This window comes from Pristiophorus japonicus, unplaced genomic scaffold (assembly GCF_044704955.1).
Source record: "Pristiophorus japonicus isolate sPriJap1 unplaced genomic scaffold, sPriJap1.hap1 HAP1_SCAFFOLD_29, whole genome shotgun sequence".
NCBI lineage: Eukaryota > Metazoa > Chordata > Chondrichthyes > Pristiophoridae > Pristiophorus > Pristiophorus japonicus.
The window spans coordinates 932,191-944,087 of NW_027252668.1; positions in this window are offsets into that span (position 1 = coordinate 932,191).

Consider the following 11,897-nt stretch of genomic DNA (forward strand, 5'->3'; position numbering starts at 1 on the left):
TAGCGGAGAGGGGGCAGGGGGGAGAGTCTATAATAGACCCAGAGTTAGGGGAGAGGGGGTAAGGGGGAGAGTTTATAATAGACCCAGAGTTAGGGGAGAGGGGGTAAGGGGGAGGGTCTTTAATAGACCCAGAGTTAGGGGAGAGGGGGTAAGGGGGAGAGTCTATAATAGACCCAGAGTTAGGGGAGAGGGGCTAAGGGGGAGAGTCTATAATAGACCCAGAGTTAGGGGAGATGGGGCAGGGGAGAGTCTATAATAGGCCCAGAGTTAGGGGAGAGGGGGTAAGGGAGAGAGTCTATCATAAACCCAGAGTTACGGGAGAGGGGATAAGGGGGAGAGTCTATAATAGACCCAGAGTTAGGGGAGAGGGGGCAGAGGGAGAGTCGATAATAGACCCAGAGTTAGGGGAGAGCGGTAAGGGGGGGAGTCTATAATGGACCCAGAGTTAGGGGAGAGGGGGCAGGGGGAGAGTCTATAATAGACCCAGAGTTAGGGGAGAGGGGGCAGGGGGAGAGTCTATAATAGACCCAGAGTTAGGGGAGAGGGGGTAAGAGGGAGAGTCGATAATAGACCCAGAGTTATGGGAGAGGGGGCAGGGGGAGAGTCTATAATAGACCCAGAGTTAGGGGAGAGGGGGCAGGGGAAGAGTTTATAATAGACCCAGAGTTAGGGGAGAGGGGGCAGGTGGAGAGTTTATAATAGACCCAGAGTTAGGGGAGAGGGGGCAGGGGGAGAGTTTATAATAGACCCAGAGTTAGGGGAGAGGGGGTAAGGGGGAGAGTCTATAATAGACCCAGAGTTAGTGGAGAGGGGGTAAGGGGGATAGTCTATAATAGACCCAGAGTTAGGGGAGAGGGGGCAGGGGAGAGTCTATAATAGACCCAGAGTTAGGGGAGAGGGGGCAGAGGGAGAGTCGATAATAGACCCAGAGTTAGGGGAGAGCGGTAAGGGGGGGAGTCTATAATGGACCCAGAGTTAGGGGAAAGGGGGCAGGGGGAGAGTCTATAATAGACCCAGAGTTAGGGGAGAGGGGGTAAGAGGGAGAGTCGATAAGAGACCCAGACTTATGGGAGAGGGGGCAGGGGAAGAGTTTATAATAGACCCAGAGTTAGGGGAGAGGGGGCAGGGGCAGAGTGTATAATAGACCCAGAGTTAGGGGAGAGGGGGTAAGGGGGAGAGTCAATAATAGACACAGAGTTAGGGGAGAGGGGGTAAGGGAGAGAGTCAATAATAGACCCAGCGTTAGGGGAGAGGGGGCTGGGGGAGAGTCAATAATAGACCCATAGTTAGGGGAGAGGGGGTAAGGGGGAGAGTCTATAATAGATACAGAGTTTGGGGAGACAGGGTAAGGGAGAGAGTCTATAATAGACCCAGAGTTAGGGGAGAGGGGGTAAGGTGGAGAGTCTATAATAGACCCAGAGTTAGGGGAGAGGGGGTAAGGGGGAGAGTCTATAATAGACCCAGAGTTAGGGGAGAGGGGGTAAGGGAGAGAGTCTATAATAGACCCAGAGTTAGGGGAGACAGGGTAAGGGGGAGAGTCTATAATAGACCCAGAGTTAGGAGAGAGCGGGCAGGGGCAGAGTCTATAAAAGACACAGAGTTAGGGGAGAGGGGGCAGGGGAGAGTCTATAATAGACCCAGAGTTTGGGGAGAGGGGGGAAGGGAGAGATGCTATCATAGACCCAGAGTTATGGGAGAGGGGATAAGGGGGAGAGTCTATAATAGACCCAGTTATAGGGGAGAGGGGGCAGAGGGAGAGTCGATAATAGACCCAGAGTTAGGGGAGAGGGGGCAGGGGAGAGTCTATAATAGACCCAGAGTTTGGGGAGAGGGGGGAAGGGAGAGATGCTATCATAGACCCAGAGTTATGGGAGAGGGGATAAGGGGGAGAGTCTATAATAGACCCAGTTATAGGGGAGAGGGGGCAGAGGGAGAGTCGATAATAGACCCAGAGTTAAGGGAGAGCGGTAAGGCGGGGAGTCTATAATGGACCCAGAGTTAGGGGAGAGGGGGCAGGGGGAGAGTCTATAACAGACCCAGAGTTAGGGGACAGGGGGCAGGGGGAGAGTGTGTAATAGACCCAGAGTTAGGGGAGAGGGGGTAAGGGGGAGAGTCTATCACAGACCCAGAGTTAGGTGAGAAGGGGCAGGGGTAGAGTCTATAATAGACCCAGAATTAGGGGAGAGGGGGCAGGGGGAGAGTGTGTAATAGACCCAGAGTTAGGGGAGAGGGGGCAGGGGGAGTGTCTATAATAGACCCAGAGTTAGCGGAGAGGGGGTAAGGGGGAGAGTCTATAATAGACCCAGAGTTAGGGGAGAGGGGGTAAGAGGGAGAGTCTGTAATAGACCCAGAGTTAGGGGAGAGGGGGCAGGGGAAGAGTTTATAATAGACCCAGAGTTAGGGGAGAGGGGGCAGGGGCAGAGTCTATGATAGACCCAGAGTTAGGGAAGAGGGGGTAAGGGGGAGAGTCAATAATAGACCCAGAGTTAGGGGAGAGGGGGTAAGGGGGAGAGTCAATAATAGACCCAGAGTTAGGGGAGAGGGGGCTGGGGGAGAGTCAATAATAGACCCAGAGTTAGGGGAGAGGGGCTAAGGTGGAGAGTCTATAATAGACCCAGAGTTAGGGGAGAGGGGGCAGGGGAGAGTCTATAATAGGCCCAGAGTTAGGGGAGAGGGGGTAAGGGAGAGAGTCTATCATAAACCCAGCGTTACGGGAGAGGGGATAAGGGGGAGAGTCTATAATAGACCCAGAGTTAGGGGAGAGGGGGCAGAGGGAGAGTCGATAATAGACCCAGAGTTAGGGGAGAGGGGGCAGGGGGGGAGTCTATAATGGACCCAGAGTTAGGGGAGAGGGGGCATGGGGAGAGTCTGTAATAGACCCAGAGTTAGGGGAGAGGGGGCAGGGGGAGAGTCTGTAATAGACCCAGATTTAGGGGAGAGGGGGCAGGGGGAGAGTCTATAATAGACCCAGAGTTCGCGGAGAGGGGGTAAGGGGGAGAGTCTATAATAGACCCAGAGTTAGGGGAGAGGGGGTAAGAGGGAGAGTCGATAATAGACCCAGAGTTAGGGGAGAGGGGGCAGGGGGAGAGTTTATAATAGACCCAGAGTTAGGGGAGAGGGGGTAAGGGGGAGGGTCTTTAATAGACCCAGAGTTAGGGGAGAGGGGGTAAGGGGGAGAGTCTATAATAGACCCAGAGTTAGTGGAGAGGGGGCAGGGAGAGAGTCTATAATAGACCCAGAGTTAGGGGAGAGGGGGCAGGGGAGAGTCTATAATAGACCCAGAGTTAGGGGAGAGTGTGTAAGGGAGAGAGTCTATCATAGACCCAGAGTTAGGGGAGAGGGGATAAGGGGGAGAGTCTATAATAGACCCAGAGTTAGGGGAGAGGGGGCAGAGGAAGAGTCGATAATAGACCCAGAGTTAGGGGAGAGCGGTAAGGCGGGGAGTCTATAATGGACCCAGAGTTAGGGGAAAGGGGGCAGGGGGAGAGTCTATAATAGACCCAGAGTTAGGGGAGAGGGGGTAAGAGGGAGAGTCGATAAGAGACCCAGAGTTAGGGGAGAGGGGGCAGGGGCAGAGTGTATAATAGACCCAGAGTTAGGGGAGAGGGGGTAAGGGGGAGAGTCAATAATAGACACAGAGTTAGGGGAGAGGGGGTAAGGGGGAGAGTCAATAATAGACCCAGCGTTAGGGGAGAGGGGGCTGGGGGAGAGTCAATAATAGACCCATAGTTAGGGGAGAGGGGGTAAGGGGGAGAGTCTATAATAGATACAGAGTTTGGGGAGACAGGGTAAGGGGGAGAGTCAATAATAGACCCAGAGTTAGGGGAGAGGGGGTAAGGGAGAGAGTCTATAATAGACCCAGAGTTAGGGGAGAGGGGGTAAGGTGGAGAGTCTATAATAGACCCAGAGTTAGGGGAGAGGGGGCAGGGGGAGAGTCTATAATAGACCCAGAGTTAGGGGAGAGGGGGTAAGGGAGAGAGTCTATAATAGACCCAGAGTTAGGGGAGAGGGGGTAAGGTGGAGAGTCTATAATAGACCCAGAGTTAGGGGAGAGGGGGTAAGGGAGAGAGTCTATAATAGACCCAGACTTAGGGGAGACAGGGTAAGGGGGAGAGTCTATAATAGACCCAGAGTTAGGGGAGAGCGGGCAGGGGCAGAGTCTATAAAAGACACAGAGTTAGGGGAGAGGGGGCAGGGGAGAGTCTATAATAGACCCAGAGTTTGGGGAGAGGGGGTAAGGGAGAGATGCTATCATAGACCCAGAGTTATGGGAGAGGGGATAAGGGGGAGAGTCTATAATAGACCCAGTTATAGGGGAGAGGGGGCAGAGGGAGAGTCGATAATAGACCCAGAGTTTAGGGAGAGCGGTAAGGCGGGGAGTCTATAATGGACCCAGAGTTAGGGGAGAGGGGGCAGGGGGAGAGTCTATAACAGACCCAGAGTTAGGGGACAGGGGGCAGGGGGAGAGTGTGTAATAGACCCAGAGTTAGGGGAGAGGAGGTAAGGGGGAGAGTCTATCACAGACCCAGAGTTAGGTGAGAAGGGGCAGGGGTAGAGTCTATAATAGACCCAGAATTAGGGGAGAGGGGGCAGGGGGAGAGTGTGTAATAGACCCAGAGTTAGGGGAGAGGGGGCAGGGGGAGTGTCTATAATAGACCCAGAGTTAGCGGAGAGGGGGTAAGGGGGAGAGTCTATAATAGACCCAGAGTTAGGGGAGAGGGGGTAAGAGGGAGAGTCTGTAATAGACCCAGAGTTAGGGGAGAGGGGGCAGGGGAAGAGTTTATAATAGACCCAGAGTTAGGGGAGAGGGGGCAGGGGCAGAGTCTATGATAGACCCAGAGTTAGGGGAGAGGGGGTAAGGGGGAGAGTCAATAATAGACCCAGAGTTAGGGGAGAGGGGGTAAGGGGGAGAGTCAATAATAGACCCAGAGTTAGGGGAGAGGGGGCTGGGGGAGAGTCAATAATAGACCCAGAGTTAGGGGAGAGGGGCTAAGGGGGAGAGTCTATAATAGACCCAGAGTTAGGGGAGAGGGGGCAGGGGAGAGTCTATAATAGGCCCTGAGTTAGGGGAGAGGGGGTAAGGGAGAGAGTCTATCATAAACCCAGAGTTACGGGAGAGGGGATTAGGGGGAGAGTCTATAATAGATCCAGAGTTAGGGGAGAGGGGGCAGAGGGAGAGTCGATAATAGACCCAGAATTAGGGGAGAGCGGTAAGGGGGGGAGTCTATAATGGACCCAGAGTTATGGGAGAGGGGGCAGGGGGAGAGTCTATAATAGACCCAGAGTTAGGGGAGAGGGGGCAGGGGGAGAGTCTGTAATAGACCCAGAGTTAGGGGAGAGGGGGCAGGGGCAGAGTCTATAATAGACCCAGAGTTCGCGGAGAGGGGGTAAGGGGGAGGGTCTTTAATAGACCCAGAGTTAGGGGAGAGGGGGTAAGGGGGAGAGTCTATAATAGACCCAGAGTTAGTGGAGAGGGGGTAAGGGGGATAGTCTATAATAGACCCAGAGTTAGGAGAGAGGGGGCAGGGAGAGAGTCTATAATAGACCCAGAGTTAGGGGAGAGGGGGCTGGGGGAGAGTGTATAATAGACCCAGAGTTAGGGGAGAGGGGGCAGGGGAGAGTCTATAATAGACTCAGAGTTAGGGGAGAGTGGGTAAGGGAGAGAGTCTATCATAGACCCAGAGTTAGGGGAGAGGGGATAAGGGGGAGAGTCTATAATAGACCCAGAGTTAGGGGAGAGGGGGCAGAGGAAGAGTCGATAATAGACCCAGAGTTAGGGGAGAGCGGTAAGGGGGGGAGTCTATAATGGACCCAGAGTTAGGGGAAAGGGGGCAGGGGGAGAGTCTATAATAGACCCAGAGTTAGGGGAGAGGGGGTAAGAGGGAGAGTCGATAAGAGACCCAGACTTATGGGAGAGGGGGCAGGGGAAGAGTTTATAATAGACCCAGAGTTAGGGGAGAGGGGGCAGGGGCAGAGTGTATAATAGACCCAGAGTTAGGGGAGAGGGGGTAAGGGGGAGAGTCAATAATAGACACAGAGTTAGGGGAGAGGGGGTAAGGGGGAGAGTCAATAATAGACCCAGCGTTAGGGGAGAGGGGGCTGGGGGAGAGTCAATAATAGACCCATAGTTAGGGGAGAGGGGGTAAGGGGGAGAGTCTATAATAGATACAGAGTTTGGGGAGACAGGGTAAGGGGGAGAGTCTATAATAGACCCAGAGTTAGGGGAGAGGGGGTAAGGGAGAGAGTCTATAATAGACCCAGAGTTAGGGGAGAGGGGGCAGAGGGAGAGTCAATAATAGACCCAGAGTTAGGGGAGAGGGGGTAAGGTGGAGAGTCTATAATAGACCCAGAGTTAGGGGAGAGGGGGTAAGGGGGAGAGTCTATAATAGACCCAGAGTTAGGGGAGAGGGGGTAAGGGAGAGAGTCTATAATAGACCCAGACTTAGGGGAGACAGGGTAAGGGGGAGAGTCTATAATAGACCCAGAGTTAGGGGAGAGCGGGCAGGGGCAGAGTCTATAAAAGACACAGAGTTAGGGGAGAGGGGGCAGGGGAGAGTCTATAATAGACCCAGAGTTTGGGGAGAGGGGGTAAGGGAGAGATGCTATCATAGACCCAGAGTTATGGGAGAGGGGATAAGGGGGAGAGTCTATAATAGACCCAGTTATAGGGGAGAGGGGGCAGAGGGAGAGTCGATAATAGACCCAGAGTTTAGGGAGAGCGGTAAGGCGGGGAGTCTATAATGGACCCAGAGTTAGGGGAGAGGGGGCAGGGGGAGAGTCTATAACAGACCCAGAGTTAGGGGACAGGGGGCAGGGGGAGAGTGTGTAATAGACCCAGAGTTAGGGGAGAGGAGGTAAGGGGGAGAGTCTATCACAGACCCAGAGTTAGGTGAGAAGGGGCAGGGGTAGAGTCTATAATAGACCCAGAATTAGGGGAGAGGGGGCAGGGGGAGAGTGTGTAATAGACCCAGAGTTAGGGGAGAGGGGGCAGGGGGAGTGTCTATAATAGACCCAGAGTTAGCGGAGAGGGGGTAAGGGGGAGAGTCTATAATAGACCCAGAGTTAGGGGAGAGGGGGTAAGGGGGAGAGTCAATAATAGACCCAGAGTTAGGGGAGAGGGGGCTGGGGGAGAGTCAATAATAGACCCAGAGTTAGGGGAGAGGGGCTAAGGGGGAGAGTCTATAATAGACCCAGAGTTAGGGGAGAGGGGGCAGGGGAGAGTCTATAATAGGCCCTGAGTTAGGGGAGAGGGGGTAAGGGAGAGAGTCTATCATAAACCCAGAGTTACGGGAGAGGGGATTAGGGGGAGAGTCTATAATAGACCCAGAGTTAGGGGAGAGGGGGCAGAGGGAGAGTCGATAATAGACCCAGAATTAGGGGAGAGGGGATAAGGGGGAGAGTCTATAATAGACCCAGAGTTAGGGGAGAGGGGGTAAGAGGGAGAGTCGGTAATAGACCCAGAGTATGGGAGAGGGGGCAGGTGAAGAGTTTATAATAGACCCAGAGTTAGGGGAGAGGGGGCAGGGGGAGAATCTATAATAGACCCAGAGTTAGGGGAGAGGGGGCAGGGGCAGAGTGTATAATAGACCCAGAGTTAGGGGAGAGGGGGTAAGGGGGATGTCAATAATAGACACAGAGTTAGGGGAGAGGGGGTAAGGGGGAGAGTCAATAATAGACCCAGAGTTAGGGGAGAGGGGGCTGGGGGAGAGTCAATAATAGACCCATAGTTAGCGGAGAGGGGGTAAGGGGGAGAGTCTATAATAGATACTGAGTTTGGGGAGACAGGGTAAGGGGGAGAGTCTATAATAGACCCAGAGTTAGGGGAGAGGGGGTCAGGGAGAGAGTCTATAATAGATACTGAGTTTGGGGAGACAGGGTAAGGGGGAGAGTCTATAATAGACCCAGAGTTAGGGGAGAGGGGGTCAGGGAGAGAGTCTATAATAGACCCAGAGTTAGGGAGGAGGGGGTAAGGGGGAGAGAATATAATAGACCCAGAGTTAGGGGAGAGCGGGTAAGAGGGAGAGTCGATAATAGACCCAGAGTTATGGGAGAGGGGGCAGGGGAAGAGTTTATAATAGACCCAGAGTTAGGGGAGAGGGGGCAGGGGCGGAGTGTATAATAGACCCAGAGTTAGGGGAGAGGGGGTAAGGGAGAGAGTCTATAATAGACCCAGAGTTAGGGGAGAGGGGGCAGAGGGAGAGTCGATAATAGACCCAGAGTTAGGGGAGAGGGGGCAGAGGGAGAGTCGATAATAGACCCAGAGTTAGGGGAGAGGGGGCAGAGGGAGAGTCTATAACAGACCCAGAGTTAGGGGACAGGGGGCAGGGGGAGTGTCTATAATAGACCCAGAGTTAGGGGAGAGGGGGTAAGGGGGAGAGTCTATCATAGACCCAGAGTTAGGTGAGAAGGGGCAGGGGCAGAGTCTATAATAAACCCAGAGTTAGAGGAGAGGGGGCAGGGGGAGAGTTTATAATAGACCCAGAGTTAGGGGAGAGGGGGTAAGGGGGAGGGTCTTTAATAGACCCAGAGTTAGGGGAGAGGGGGTAAGGGGGAGGGTCTTTAATAGACCCAGAGTTAGGGGAGAGGGGGTAAGGGGGAGAGTCTATAATAGACCCAGAGTTAGTGGAGAGGGGGTAAGGGGGATAGTCTATAATAGACCCAGAGTTAGGAGAGAGGGGGCAGGGAGAGAGTCTATAATAGACCCAGAGTTAGGGGAGAGGGGGCTGGGGCAGAGTGTATAATAAACCCAGAGTTAGGGGAGAGGGGGCAGGGGAGAGTCTATAATAGACCCAGAGTTAGGGGAGAGTGGGTAAGGGAGAGAGTCTATCAGAGACCCAGAGTTAGGGGAGAGGGGATAAGGGGGAGAGTCTATAATAGACCCAGAGTTAGGGGAGAGGGGGCAGAGGGAGAGTCGATAATAGACCCAGAGTTAGGGGAGAGCGGTAAGGGGGGGAGTCTATAATGGACCCAGAGTTAGGGGAAAGGGGGCAGGGGGAGAGTCTATGATAGACCCAGAGTTAGGGGAGAGGGGGTAAGGGGGAGAGTCTATAATAGACCCAGAGTTAGGGGAGAGCGGGCAGGGGCAGAGTCTATAAAAGACACAGAGTTAGGGGAGAGGGGGCAGGGGAGAGTCTATAATAGACCCAGAGTTTGGGGAGAGGGGGTAAGGGAGAGATGCTATCATAGACCCAGAGTTATGGGAGAGGGGATAAGGGGGAGAGTCTATAATAGACCCAGTTATAGGGGAGAGGGGGCAGAGGGAGAGTCGATAATAGACCCAGAGTTAAGGGAGAGCGGTAAGGCGTGGAGTCTATAATGGACCCAGAGTTAGGGGAGAGGGGGCAGGGGGAGAGTCTATAACAGACCCAGAGTTAGGGGACAGGGGGCAGGGGGAGAGTGTGTAATAGACCCAGAGTTAGGGGAGAGGGGGTAAGGGGGAGAGTCTATCACAGACCCAGAGTTAGGTGAGAAGGGGCAGGGGTAGAGTCTATAATAGACCCAGAATTAGGGGAGAGGGGGCAGGGGGAGAGTGTGTAATAGACCCAGAGTTAGGGGAGAGGGGGCAGGGGGAGTGTCTATAATAGACCCAGAGTTAGCGGAGAGGGGGTAAGGGGGAGAGTCTATAATAGACCCAGAGTTAGGGGAGAGGGGGTAAGAGGGAGAGTCTGTAATAGACCCAGAGTTAGGGGAGAGGGGGCAGGGGAAGAGTTTATAATAGACCCAGAGTTAGGGGAGAGGGGGTAAGGGGGAGAGTCAATAATAGACCCAGAGTTAGGGGAGAGGGGGTAAGGGGGAAAGTCAATAATAGACCCAGAGTTAGGGGAGAGGGGGCTGGGGGAGAGTCAATAATAGACCCAGAGTTAGGGGAGAGGGGCTAAGGGGGAGAGTCTATAATAGACCCAGAGTTAGTGGAGAGGGGGCAGGGGAGAGTCTATAATAGGCCCTGAGTTAGGGGAGAGGGGGTAAGGGAGAGAGTCTATCATAAACCCAGAGTTACGGGAGAGGGGATAAGGGGGAGAGTCTATAATAGACCCAGAGTTAGGGGAGAGGGGGCAGAGGGAGAGTCGATAATAGACCCAGAGTTAGGGGAGAGTGGTAAGGGGGGGGAGTCTATAATGGACCCAGAGTTAGGGGAGAGGGGGCAGGGGGAGAGTCTATAATAGACCCAGAGTTAGGGGAGAGGGGATAAGGGGGAGAGTCTGTAATAGACCCAGAGTTAGGGGAGAGGGGGCAGAGGGAGAGTCGATAATAGACCCAGAGTTAGGGGAGAGTGGTAAGGGGGGGAGTCTATAATGGACCCAGAGTTAGGGGAGAGGGGGCAGGGGGAGAGTCTATAATAGACCCAGAGTTAGGGGAGATGGTGCAGGGGGAGAGTCTGTAATAGACCCAGAGTTAGGGGAGAGGGGGCAGGGGCAGAGTCTATAATAGACCCAGAGTTCCCGGAGAGGGGGTAAGGGAGAGAGTCTATCATAAACCCAGAGTTACGGGAGAGGGGATAAGGGGGAGAGTCTATAATAGACCCAGAGTTAGGGGAGAGGGGGTAAGAGGGAGAGTCGATAATAGACCCAGAGTTAGGGGAGAGGGGGCAGGGGGAGAATCTATAATAGACCCAGAGTTAGGGGAGAGAGGGTAAGGGGGAGAGTCAATAATAGACACAGAGTTAGGGGAGAGGGCTAAGGGGGAGGATCAATAATAGACCCAGAGTTAGGGGAGAGGGGGCTGGGGGAGAGTCAATAATAGACCCATAGTTAGGGGAGAGGGGGTAAGGGGGAGAGTCTATAATAGATACTGAGTTTGGGGAGACAGGGTAAGGGGGAGAGTCTATAATAGACCCAGAGTTCGGGGAGAGGGGGTCAGGGAGAGAGTCTATAATAGACCCAGAGTTAGGGAGGAGGGGGTAAGGGGGAGAGTCTATAATAGACCCAGAGTTAGGGGAGAGGGGGTAAGGGGGAGAGTCTATAATAGACCCAGAGTTAGGGGAGAGGGGGTAAGGGGGAGAGTCTATAATAGACCCAGAGTTAGGGGAGAGGGGGTAAGGGAGAGAGTCTATAATAGACCCAGAGTTAGGGGAGACAGGGTAAGGGGGAGAGTCTATAATAGACCCAGAGTTAGGGGAGAGGGGGCAGGGGCGGAGTGTATAATAGACCCAGAGTTAGGGGAGAGGGGGTAAGGGGGAGAGTCTATAATAGACCCAGAGTTAGGGGAGAGGGGGTAAGGGGGAGAGTCTATAATAGACCCAGAGTTAGGGGAGAGGGGGTAAGGGAGAGAGTCTATAATAGACCCAGAGTTAGGGGAGACAGGGTAAGGGGGAGAGTCTATAATAGACCCAGAGTTAGGGGAGAGCGGGCAGGGGCAGAGTCTATAATAGACCCAGAGTTTGGGGAGAGGGGGTAAGGGAGAGATGCTATCATAGACCCAGAGTTATGGGAGAGGGGATAAGAGGGAGAGTGTATAATAGAACCAGAGTTAGGGGAGAGGGGGCAGGGGGAGAGTCTATAATAGACCCAGAGTTAGGGGAGAGGGTGCAGGGGGAGAGTCTGTAATAGACCCAGAGTTAGGGGAGAGGGGGCAGGGGCAGAGTCTATAATAGACCCAGAGTTCGCGGAGAGGGGGTAAGGGAGAGAGTCTATCATAAACCCAGAGTTACGGGAGAGGGGATAAGGGGGAGAGTCTATAATAGACCCAGAGTTAGGGGAGAGGGGGCAGGTGAAGAGTTTATAATAGACCCAGAGTTAGGGGAGAGGGGGCAGGGGGAGAATCTATAATAGACCCAGAGTTAGGGGAGAGGGGGCAGGGGCAGAGTGTATAATAGACCCAGAGTTAGGGGAGAGGGGGTAAGGGGGAGAGTCAATAATAGACACAGAGTTAGGGGAGAGGGCTAAGGGGGAGGATCAATA